The 12,500-nt window shown below is 41.8% G+C and overlaps 1 protein-coding gene and 1 pseudogene across 1 annotated transcript in view; one reads left to right on the top strand and one right to left on the bottom strand.

Annotated features, from left to right (window-relative positions):
* The window catches only part of LOC143035189 (roundabout homolog 2-like), a 531,282-nt gene that overhangs the window by 443,692 nt on the left and 75,090 nt on the right, over window positions 1-12,500 (bottom strand). The gene's annotated exons all lie outside the window — the stretch shown is intronic.
* LOC143033396 (uncharacterized) overlaps window positions 11,753-12,500 on the top strand; it is a 2,605-nt pseudogene continuing 1,857 nt past the window's right edge.

The following is a 12,500-nucleotide window of genomic DNA, read 5'->3' as shown; positions in this document are numbered from 1 at the left end:
CCACCATGGGATACGAACCCTGACCCGTGCGTCGAAAATCACGAGGGCAGGACGTTAGCAACCATGCTACGGTGATGGTACCACGCTTCACGTAACATTGGAAGATCTAATCTCAATTTCATCTAATCCCGTATTAGGCGAGCCATCCGACAAGTTGTGTATGTTTCTTAGGACAGATTGAACATTTTTTTAAAAGCTCCACCATGGGATACGAACCCTGACCCGTGCGTCGAAAATCACGAGGGCAGGACGTTAGCAACCATGCTACGGTGATGGTACCACGCTTCACGTAACATTGGAAGATCTAATCTCAATTTCATCTAATCCCGTATTAGGCGAGCCATCCGACAAGTTGTGTATGTTTCTTAAGACAGATTGAACATTTTTAGAAGCTCCACCATGGGATACGAACCCTGACCCGTGCGTCGAAAATCACGAGGGCAGGACGTTAGCAACCATGCTACGGTGATGGTACGTACCACGCTTCACGTAACATTGGAAGATCTAATCTCAATTTCATCTAATCCCGTATTAGGCGAGCCATCCGACAAGTTGTGTATGTTTCTTAAGACAGATTGAACATTTTTAGAAGCTCCACCATGGGATACGAACCCTGACCCGTGCGTCGAAAATCACGAGGGCAGGACGTTAGCAACCATGCTACGGTGATGGTACCACGCTTCACGTAACATTGGAAGATCTAATCTCAATTTCATCTAATCCCGTATTAGGCGAGCCATCCGACAAGTTGTGTATGTTTCTTAAGACAGATTGAACATTTTTAGAAGCTCCACCATGGGATACGAACCCTGACCCGTGCGTCGAAAATCACGAGGGCAGGACGAATGGCTCGCCTAATACGGGATTAGATGAAATTGAGATTAGATCTTCCAATGTTACGTGAAGCGTGGTACCATCACCGTAGCATGGTTGCTAACGTCCTGTCCTCGTGATTTTCGACGCACGGGTCAGGGTTCGTATCCCATGGTGGAGCTTCTAAAAATGTTCAATCTGTCTTAAGAAACATACACAACTTGTCGGATGGCTCGCCTAATACGGGATTAGATGAAATTGAGATTAGATCTTCCAATGTTACGTGAAGCGTGGTACCATCACCGTAGCATGGTTGCTAACGTCCTGCCCTCGTGATTTTCGACGCACGGGTCAGGGTTCGTATCCCATGGTGGAGCTTCTAAAAATGTTCAATCTGTCTTAAGAAACATACACAACTTGTCGGATGGCTCGCCTAATACGGTATTAGATGAAATTGAGAATAGATCTTCCAATGTTACGTGAAGCGTGGTACCATCACCGTAGCATGGTTGCTAACGTCCTGCCCTCGTGATTTTCGACGCACGGGTCAGGGTTCGTATCCCATGGTGGAGCTTCTAAAAATGTTCAATCTGTCTTAAGAAACATACACAACTTGTCGGATGGCTCGCCTAATACGGGATTAGATGAAATTGAGATTAGATCTTCCAATGTTACGTGAAGCGTGGTACCATCACCGTAGCATGGTTGCTAACGTCCTGCCCTCGTGATTTTCGACGCACGGGTCAGGGTTCGTATCCCATGGTGGAGCTTCTAAAAATGTTCAATCTGTCTTAAGAAACATACACAACTTGTCGGATGGCTCGCCTAATACGGGATTAGATGAAATTGAGATTAGATCTTCCAATGTTACGTGAAGCGTGGTACCATCACCGTAGCATGGTTGCTAACGTCCTGCCCTCGTGATTTTCGACGCACGGGTCAGGGTTCGTATCCCATGGTGGAGCTTCTAAAAATGTTCAATCTGTCTTAAGAAACATACACAACTTGTCGGATGGCTCGCCTAATACGGGATTAGATGAAATTGAGATTAGATCTTCCAATGTTACGTGAAGCGTGGTACCATCACCGTAGCATGGTTGCTAACGTCCTGCCCTCGTGATTTTCGACGCACGGGTCAGGGTTCGTATCCCATGGTGGAGCTTCTAAAAATGTTCAATCTGTCTTAAGAAACATACACAACTTGTCGGATGGCTCGCCTAATACGGGATTAGATGAAATTGAGATTAGATCTTCCAATGTTACGTGAAGCCATCACCGTAGCATGGTTGCTAACGTCCTGCCCTCGTGACGCACGGGTCAGGGTTCGTATCCCATGGTGGAGCTTCTAAAAATGTTCAATCTGTCTTAAGAAACATACACAACTTGTCGGATGGCTCGCCTAATACGGGATTAGATGAAATTGAGATTAGATCTTCCAATGTTACGTGAAGCGTGGTACCATCACCGTAGCATGGTTGCTAACGTCCTGCCCTCGTGATTTTCGACGCACGGGTCAGGGTTCGTATCCCATGGTGGAGCTTCTAAAAATGTTCAATCTGTCTTAAGAAACATACACAACTTGTCGGATGGCTCGCCTAATACGGGATTAGATGAAATTGAGATTAGATCTTCCAATGTTACGTGAAGCGTGGTACCATCACCGTAGCATGGTTGCTAACGTCCTGCCCTCGTGATATTCGACGCACGGGTCAGGGTTCGTATCCCATGGTGGAGCTTCTAAAAATGTTCAATCTGTCTTAAGAAACATACACAACTTGTCGGATGGCTCGCCTAATACGGGATTAGATGAAATTGAGATTAGATCTTCCAATGTTACGTGAAGCGTGGTACCATCACCGTAGCATGGTTGCTAACGTCCTGCCCTCGTGATTTTCGACGCACGGGTCAGGGTTCGTATCCCATGGTGGAGCTTCTAAAAATCTTCTAGGAGCTGTCAAGAGTTTTCATGAGAGTAGTAGAGCTTGTGTCAGGATTAGAAATGCAGAGAGTGAGTTGTTCGAGGTAAAGGTGGGACTTCGTCAAGGATGCGTTATGTCGCCCTGGCTGTTCAACTTATACATGGATGGGGTGGTGCGAGAGGTAAATGCAAGGGTAGTGGCTCAGGGATTGGAGATGGTTAAAGAAAATGGAGAAAAGTGGGAGGTGAGATGTACAAGGGGAGGTGAGATGTACAAAGGGAGGTGAGATGTACAAGGGGTGATAGATGGGGTGGTGCGATAGGTAAATGCAAGGGTAGTGGCTCAGGGATTGGAGATGGTTAAAGAAAATGGAGAAAAGTGAGAAGTGAGATGTACAAGGGGTGACAGTGGCTGTAGTCTGGAAGTGAGCATGGGAGAGCGACTGGAGGAAGTGGATAGTTATGGATACTTGGGTGCATATATGACAGGAAAAGGTGGAGTGAAAGTGGAGGTAGAATGTAGATTGAGAGAAGCGAGTAAATGCATTGGTGGATTAAAAAGTGTAATGAGGAATAGACATTTGGGAATGGATGCTAAGAGGAGACTATATGAAGGAGTGATTATGCCAACAGCACTGTATGGGGCAGAAACATGAAACATAAGACAGGAAGAGAGAAGAAGTTTGAATGTGTTTGAGATGAGGTGTCTGAGAAGTATGATGGGGGTTACCAGGCTGGATAGAGTGAGAAATGAGGAGGTGAGGAGGAGAACAGGGATGGAAAGGGGGTTGGGAGATAGGGTTGATGAAAGAGTATTGGGATGGTTTGGACACATGGAAAGAATGAGTGAAGAAAGAATAGCAAAAGAGGTATGGAAGGCAGCTGTGGAGGGAGTGAATATGAAGGGACGTCCTAGGATGAGGTGGATGGATGGGGTGAAGGGGGTTTTGGGGAAGAGGGGAATGTCTGTTGAGGAAGGACGGGAGAGGACAGAAGACAGGGGTGAATGGAGAATGGTTGTATATGGATGATGTTGTGATGCATGAGGTGGAATGGGCGGGGGGATGGGGGGTGAGGTAGTATGTGTGAGCAAAATTTGACGCAGCCCGAAGGGATTTCTCCCCGTCTTTTCCTTTATGCATGGGAGGACGGAGAGGGGGGGTCGCCGATTTAATTAAGCGGCCTTGCTGTGGATGTGCTGTGTCTTGCGACGGGTGCGGGACTACTCAACACCGCCAACTTAACACCGCCAACTCAACACCGCCGACTCAACGCCAGGACAACTCAACACCGGGACAACTCAACACCGGGACAACTCAACACCGGGAGAGGTCACCGATAAAGTTATTCCTTATTTACAGCTCATGATTATTATTATTTTTTTGCTTGTATGTATATATGTATAAATAAGTTTATTTAGAACCGTATATATTTGTATGTGTATATATAATGTGTATACTCTAACCGATATATGTATGTACATATATAATGTTTATGTTCGAACCAGTATATGTGTGTGTATATATATAATGTACATATTTGTGTAAATGCATCTTCATACATAATTAAATGTATGTTCCTGTGTTTGAATGTATGGTTAAATGTATTCTTATATGCGTTTCTATATGCATGTAATATATATATATATATATATATATATATATATATATATATATATATATACGCATACATATGTATGTATGTAGATACATTACACACGCACACACACAATATATTTTTATGTGACGTTTTTGTTTGAAATTTCCTGGCCAGGAAAGGCTAATCAAGATGCATATATCAAAGGAGGATACCGTAAGTTAATCCTAAGGTTAAAAGAGACAAACAAATAGAGATTGAGATAATCTGCCCAGATTTATTTTGTAAGTATTTTTTTTTTTTTTACTTAATAAATGGCAATTTTTCTGAAATGGCAATCTTAACACTGGCTGTTTTCCTTGGGGAAAAATTGCCAATGGTAATTTCCCCACTGGGAGTTTTCCTAGAACCCATCTTAAAAGTTAAATCAAACTAAAGTATATTATATTAAGAGTACTTTTTTTTTATTTTGTATTTTAAAGGAAATAGAAACTTTAGATACTTAACTAAGTAATTTATTTGTTATATAACATTATTTGAAACATTAAAGATTAATAAATAAATACTTGGCTTGAATCTTAAAGAAAACTGCTACAATTTAAAAACATAACTTTTTTAAATTAAATATAAGCTATTTACAAAGGATACATTTTCAACATAAGTCTGAAAGGTAATGAAGGAATTTAATTAAAATTGTATTCAATTCCCCTCAAATATTCTGTGGGGGCTCGTTCGGAAAAAGTGTAAACAATATGCCGAATTCTATCATCTGCCTTCATATACTTCTTCAGTTTAGGAGGGGGTGGATGTCCCCCAATCAACTGCTCAAAAAATGCATCGCGATTTCTTTGCACCTTCTGCAGTCCTTTAATAAATCTCCAAATAGTAGGATGCTCCATTCCGAGTTCTGTCTGTAGTCTCCTGTTAGCTGCTTCAGCATGATTATTTGTCCGATCTTCCATTTGTAATGTCCTTTCGTACACATTCCACATTTCAGGGGGGAAGAGTGGAGGGCTTCTGCCGTTTCCACGTCGATTTGGTCTTCCAATATAGTTATCTTCGAACCAATTCAGCAATGTTGCAAGTTCCTCATTTATGTCCACAGAGAGGGCATCAACATAAGTATCAATATGAGCGAGAGGAACAAATGCTAAACTTAATATCATCTTGGCTCTTAGGGCAAAGCTAGCGTCGTTGTTATACATAGAAGTGTAACCCATGGCAGTTATCTTTCTGTGCATATTTTGTGATAAATGGAAAAAACATCCTTTTATTTCAACTTCTGGAAAGACTTCTTTCATCGCTGTAAAGGCTGCGTGTTCAAAGTCGCAAATAATAGATGTTGGGCTTAGTGTGGGCTCGAGATCTTTCAGCATTTCAAACATCTTTGAATAAGTTGATCGCTGCTTATTTGGCAAAAGAGCATAGATAATTGGAATTACACCATTGAATTTCTTTGCAAGAATAATGTAAACCTGTGAAAATAATCTTGGTGCTATTTTAAAAGTTCCATCGCCATACCAAGTATCAGACGATTGTAAATGTTGCAACCAACTTTCTCTTCCAAAAAGCAGAATTCTCTGTAATCCAGGACCACTATCTCCAATCAGGAAAATTTTCTTCTCTCCCTTCTTCTGGAATGTAAATCTTGTACTGGTGTGGCAACTCTAATTCTTGAAGATCTACAGGAGTCTGAGGGGGGGCACTTACGGCTCTCCTTTTGCGTTTAATCGTTTTTCTCATAGCTGAAGCATCAGGTAATGATCCAAGTGTAACTTGTGAAACATTAGTTAATATTTCACTTATTACTACACTTGGTTTTTCAATGGTGTCTACGGCGCGTCGTTTCAAGGCTGTGTAAGCTTTAGCCACTTCTACATTGGATACAGATGAATTATGGGAATGCTTGTTTACTTCCTTGATAACAGACCCAAATTGTGTATGAATCCTTGCATTGCCCCTAGAACCTTGATCACAACGCCAAAATTTTATATTATTATCTATTCTACTAAACTTATCAAACACAAACATATGTCCTTCGTATGCAAATTTCTCTTTTCCTCTTTGACTAAGTATTTCCATTTTGGGTGTGATGAAAAAATTATATATATATTTTTTCACAAATATCTTTCAAAATTTCTAAGTCGTAGACCGATGTAAAGAGATGGACAACCAACACTGGTATTGAGCTATGCTTGCTTCGTGTTACTACTGTGGCAAAGTTGGTCAATTTATATGACAAAAGAAGGAACGTGGCAAAGTGTCAGGTGTGGCGGGCTGTCACAGCGGGTGGACCAAGTATCCGCCTGTTGTTCGCGTGGCTGAAACGTCCGTCTGGATCAGAGGCTCTGTGTTTATTGTTCATTACGACAAAGCGTGCTGCTGCTTTAGCCCATATTAAATCCCCAGTCCTCTTATTGATGTTATCATAGATGTTGATAAAAACGGACTCCATCGCCTTTCTTTCCTGCCGATCCAGAGCCCCTGATCCAGTCGGACGTTTCAGCCACGCGAACAACAGGCGGATACTTGGTCCACCCGCTGTGACAGCCCGCCACACCTGACACTTTGCCACGTTCCTTCTTTTGTCATATAAATTGACCAACTTGACTTCAAACTATGTTCCTCTGAAGAAGCCACTTAGGCGAAACTAGTCAGGAATAAAAGTATTTCCCTCAGCTCGTGTTCCCTTGCCTCCTATCCACATTCGTCACAATGTATACACATTATTATTATTATCATATCATTATCATTATTATTATTATTTTTATTATTATTATTTTTATTATTACTATCATTATTAAGGCGAAGTGGTTTATAAAGCAAATGGTAAATCTGATCTAACGAAGTCAACTATGATATTCACAAATATGTTTTTCAAAATTATCATACATCATCATAACATTTACATTTCTTTTCATTGTCTCCTATCTATTTCTTCGTTCTGATTACCACACTTTTGGTTCTTTTCATTGTCTTTGCATTATTTTTCATTGTCTTTGCATTTTTTTTCATTCGGGACAACTCAACACCTCTCCCGGTGTTGAGTTGTCCCGGTGTTGAGTTGTCCCGGTGTTGAGTTGTCCTGGCGTTGAGTCGGCGGTGTTGAGTCGGCGGTGTTGAGTTGGCGGTGTTGAGTAGTCCCTTCCCGCTTGCGACACTGCTTCTGACCCAGGGCAGTGGACAAGGTGCAGGGATGACCCGTCATCCAGGAGGTGCCAAGGTGAGAGGGAGGGTGGAGGGGTGTGGAGTGTATTCAGGGATGGAATGGGTGGGAATGATTTTATGCCTTTTCCTTTTTGGCTACCTCCCTTGTAAATTTGGTGTTAATATATACATGTGTATATATGTATATATATATATATATATATATATATATGTAAATATATATATATATATATTTATATGTATATATATATATATATATTTGTATATATATATTTATATGTATATATATATATATATATTTGTATATATATATATATATATATACATACATATATACAAAGGTACATATTAACACCAAATTTGAATAAACACGGGGTTATAAAACAGAAGAAATGAAAGGTGCAGAACAGAATATAAAAAAGAAAACTCAGCTAGAAATGAAAAGAAAAAAATACTTATGGGTGGAAACAAGTTTCTAGCTTCAGCATAAAAAAATACTAATAATAGTAAGATAGAAAGAAAGCTTAAAAAATGGAAAAGGAAAAAATGAAAAAAAAGTTGGTCATAAGAAATTCTAAAAGAACTTAGAAAAATAAAAAGAAAGATACAAAGAAGTAAAAGAAAACAAATAAGAGCAAAACGAAAACAGGGATGGGGAAGAGGATGAAGACAGGGATAAATTGAAAACAAAAAGGAATAGAATAGAGACCAAAGAAGAAATGAATGAAGATGGAGATGTAAATAAGATGGTAAAGAATTAGAAATGAAAATGAGAAAGGGTGATAAAAGTTGTACAGTCTGTAGATGTCGAGGAGGTAATCGTAACTTAGGTGGTAGGAGTACTACTACTAATAGTAGTAAGAGTATCAACATCATCATGATCATCATCATCATCATCATCATCATCATCATCATCATCATCATCATCATCATCATCATCATCATCATCATCATCATCATCATCATCATCATCATCACTACTACCACCACCACCACCGTCATCATCATCATCATCATCATCATCATCATCATCATCATCATCATCATCATCATCATCATCATCATCATCATCATCATCATCATCATCATCATCATCATCACCATTAGTAGTAGTAGTAGTAGTAGTAGTAGTAGTAGTAGTAGTAGTAGTAGTAGTAGTAGTAGTAGTAGTAGTAGTAGTAGCAGTAGTAGTAGTAGTAGTAGGAGTAGTAGTAGTAGTTCTAGCAGTAGTAGCAGTGATATCATTAGTAGTAGTAATAGTAGTAGTAGTAGTAGTAGTAGTAGTAGTAGTAGTAGTAGTAGTAGTAGTAGTAGTAGTAGTAGTAGTAGTAGTAGTAGTAGTAGTGAAATTGAAAAGTGTGGGTGCTCTGAAAGTGACAAAAATATGAAAATACATAATAATCTGACGAAAACAGTGCCGGAGGTGTCAGCAGGCAGAACAATTTAGGATCAGTGGTAAGAAACATCTCCTCCCCTCATCCCACCGTCGAGAGTAACCGTCTCGAAGCACACAGCCACCAGGGTGTGTGACCATAACGGGTATGGTAATGTAATTCTTTAAAAATATCGACACTTAAAACAGAAGTAATAAGATATTCTAAGATGTCTTAATCTATTTTATTACAGTTCCTTTTAGTTATTTGCTTATTCATTTATTTATTTCAATTATTTTTATTTGTTATTTTTTTCTTTCCATCTTTTCTTTTCTTTCTCAAACATCAACGCATAAAGCAGGAATTCATATCTATGCTCGACATCCTCTCTACACCACCACAAACCTTTATGCATTGATTCATAGTTTATGAATTGTATCTATTTCTCTACCTGTTTATATCTCCTTCATATTAACCTCATGCTCTATGCCTGTCTCTTACCATCCCACCCTCTCCATATTATCTCTTCCCTCCCTCACCTCTCTCTCTCTCTCTCTCTCTCTCTCTCTCTCTCTCTCTCTCTCTCTCTCTCTCTCTCTCTCTCTCTCTCTCTCTCTCTCTCTCTCTCTCTCTTTTTCGCTTCCCCCTCTCTCCTCCTAATGCTCCTTCCCTGTCTATAAAATATATTCAAGATTCACAAGTTTTTAGCCAAGATTTGACGGCAGATCCAGAGCATGGTGAGGTAGAGATAAATATGATGTAGAGGACTAGACTGTTCAAAGCTCACACAGGTCTTGAATAATATGCACTTATACAAGCTTGAGATTAAGGTATACCTAATGGATAATTGTATACATAGACACAAATACAGATATGCAAATACCAAAGTTGATACGCATTGTCAGTGAACGAGGAATGGGAAATTGTTGACCAGACTGATTTATTTGTTTATTTGTTTGTTTGCGAGTTTTTATTCGTAAACAGTGTCTATCAATTCAACCTGCTGCCGCTTTCATTAACAAGCAAGGTAAAACAACGTGGCTATACATAGGCCCATGGCACCATATGAATTTTATGACCCACAGTAAATGTTGGTCCCCTCTTCCCTCTTTCCATTCCCATCCCCTCCTCCTTTTCCCTACAGACCCATATGTCCGTCGCTATCCGCTACCCGCTATCCGCCAATCAGCTAACCCCCCTCCCACCCGCACATAGCGAACAGTCGCACAAGAGTTTTGCTAACTTACTGCGATCACATCCGCTGGCCTGTACCCCCTCCGCCCTCCCTTGCCGTCTATCTCCCCTCCCTCCCTCCCTTTACCTCTCTACCTCTCCCTTCTTCTCTCCCTTCTTTTTCTCTCTTTATCCTTCTCTCACTTTCTTTTCCCTATCTCTCTTTCTCCCTATCTCTCTCAAAAATCTTCTTCCCTTCCATCTATCTGCCTCCCCCCTCACTCCCTCTCTCTCTTCTCCTTTCTCCCTTTCCCTCCCTCCCTCCCCCTCTCTCTCTCCCTCTCTCTCTCTCTCTCTCTCTCTCTCTCTCTCTCTCTCTCTCTCTCTCTCTCTCTCTCTCTCTCTCTCTCTCTCTCTCTCTCTTTCTTCGTCCATCTGTCTCCTCTATTTCTCCCTCTTTCGCTTTCTCTTCATCTATTTCTCTCCTTTCTCTTTCTCTCTGCAAATCTTTCCCTTCTCTTCCCATCTATATTCTACCCCCCCCCATCTCTCTCGCTTTGTTGTCTCTTACTCTCTCCTCCCCTCCTCCTATCCCTCTCCTGATCCCATTCCCCTTCCCCCTCTCCCATCCTCTTCCTACTCCTCACTGTCGCATTCCTTTCAATAGCGCTTCTCTCCTCCTGCTCCCTCTAAATATGTACCCATCATACACACTTACCATCGAAACTCCCCACACCCTGGCTTTCATTCAATGCTACCCCTCTCATTATACACGTGTAATTTCAATCCCGGGGACCCCCCTCGCCCCTCTTATCCAAAATGCTTTCTATATATCTCTCTTTCTCACGTGCTCTTTCAGATAAGCATGAGTTCTCTCAGACAAGCATGAGGGAAAGTTGTAAACTATCATGAGAGAAATGAGTACTGGCAAGCCAGGGGATGAACAGAATATGTCAATTGTAAGGAACTACAATATTACATAGGTTGTGTTCTGTGGCTGGCACAGGTGGGGACTGGTGGTGTTAGTATTGTCAGTTTAAGTCATCCAAGGACTAGGAATCCCACCCGAGATGGTCAGTAAACCATGCTGCATTTGTACGTCTCCGCAGCAAAATTGCAGACAATGCACATGCGTCAAAAGTGGAAGAAGTTGCATGAACTGTAAAAGAGAAGGCAAATACAGATATTGGAGGGAGCGACAACTTCCGGAGGTGAGGAGCAATTAACTGGGGGAAGATGTGGAGACTGTGGAGGATGGGAGGGATGTGATAGAGATTAACGTGAGTGGTGGTCTAGTGAGTGAGGGAGACTCAGAAGAGGGAAGTGATCACACAATATTGAGGTCAGAGGACGAAAGCTCACGTCATCAAGAGCAGCAGGGCGGGAGGGGGGCAGGTTCTGGCAGACGTGACAACAACTCATGGTTGAGGGGTGGCTAGACGACGCCTAGAGCAGGATACTTGCCTTTTCCCCAGGAAATCTCTTCAACCCGCCTAAATGTAATGCAACCAAAGACTTAATAGAGAGGATGACCAACCAAATAAGAGCATATACAAACTCATCTCCCTATGCTCCGTGGGTATTCAAAACGCTGGCTGTCCTTCCACACTTTTCATGTCAGAGGACTCACAGAAAATCAAAGCACTCGGAGAATGTCCAGGCATTGCAACGGAGGATGGAGCAGTGGAAGAAAGGAGAAGTGGAACAACTCATGACGGAGGCAGAAGACATTCAAGATAGACTCCACAATGGCACCGACAGAAAGAAGCGACCAGAAGACAGAGCCAGGAATTTTGCAGACAAGTTGAGGCAGGGAAAGGTTGCAGCTGCCATGAGGTTGCTCGCAGGGAAGGACGAAGACCCAGGAGTTCTACCCATAAATCAGGGACTGCTGACGATCCTGAAAGAAAAGCATCCAAAAGCAAGACCAGCAAATCCGGACACTAAATTCAATGGTGACTATCTCCTACCGCACGAAGTGATCTTTGAGCGCATCACGAGAGAAAGGACTTGGAGACATGCTCTACACACCCAGGAAGCGGCAGGACCACCGGGTTTAGATCTGTCTGAATGGAAATGTTTCCCCAGCACCAACCTATTTGGGACAACATGAAGGGGGACTGCAGGGTGCCATTGCTGGTTTGGCAAGGAAAATGGCTACTGAGGACTATCAGCAGCTTGAGGCATACACAATGTGTAAACTTATCCCGCTGAATAAGGAGAATGGCTGTCGTGCGATTGTTCCTGGTGAGGTGTTGGGAAAAATGATAAGGAAAACTATCATGGAAGTCGCAAAGGACGAGGTGCGAGAAACGGCAGGCAAACCTCAGGTGTGTATGGGGCAACAGACAGGATACGAGGTGACAATTCACCCCATGAGGAGGATATCTGAGAGGCTACTATACACAATATCAAAATCAAGTGCCCAGTATTGGCCAAGTATGTGGAATACACATACA

Source organism: Oratosquilla oratoria, chromosome 2 (assembly GCF_046742065.1).
Source record: "Oratosquilla oratoria isolate Oo_2021 chromosome 2, ASM4674206v1, whole genome shotgun sequence".
NCBI classification, from domain to species: Eukaryota; Metazoa; Arthropoda; class Malacostraca; order Stomatopoda; family Squillidae; genus Oratosquilla; species Oratosquilla oratoria.
This window is presented reverse-complemented; position numbering and strand designations above follow the sequence as displayed.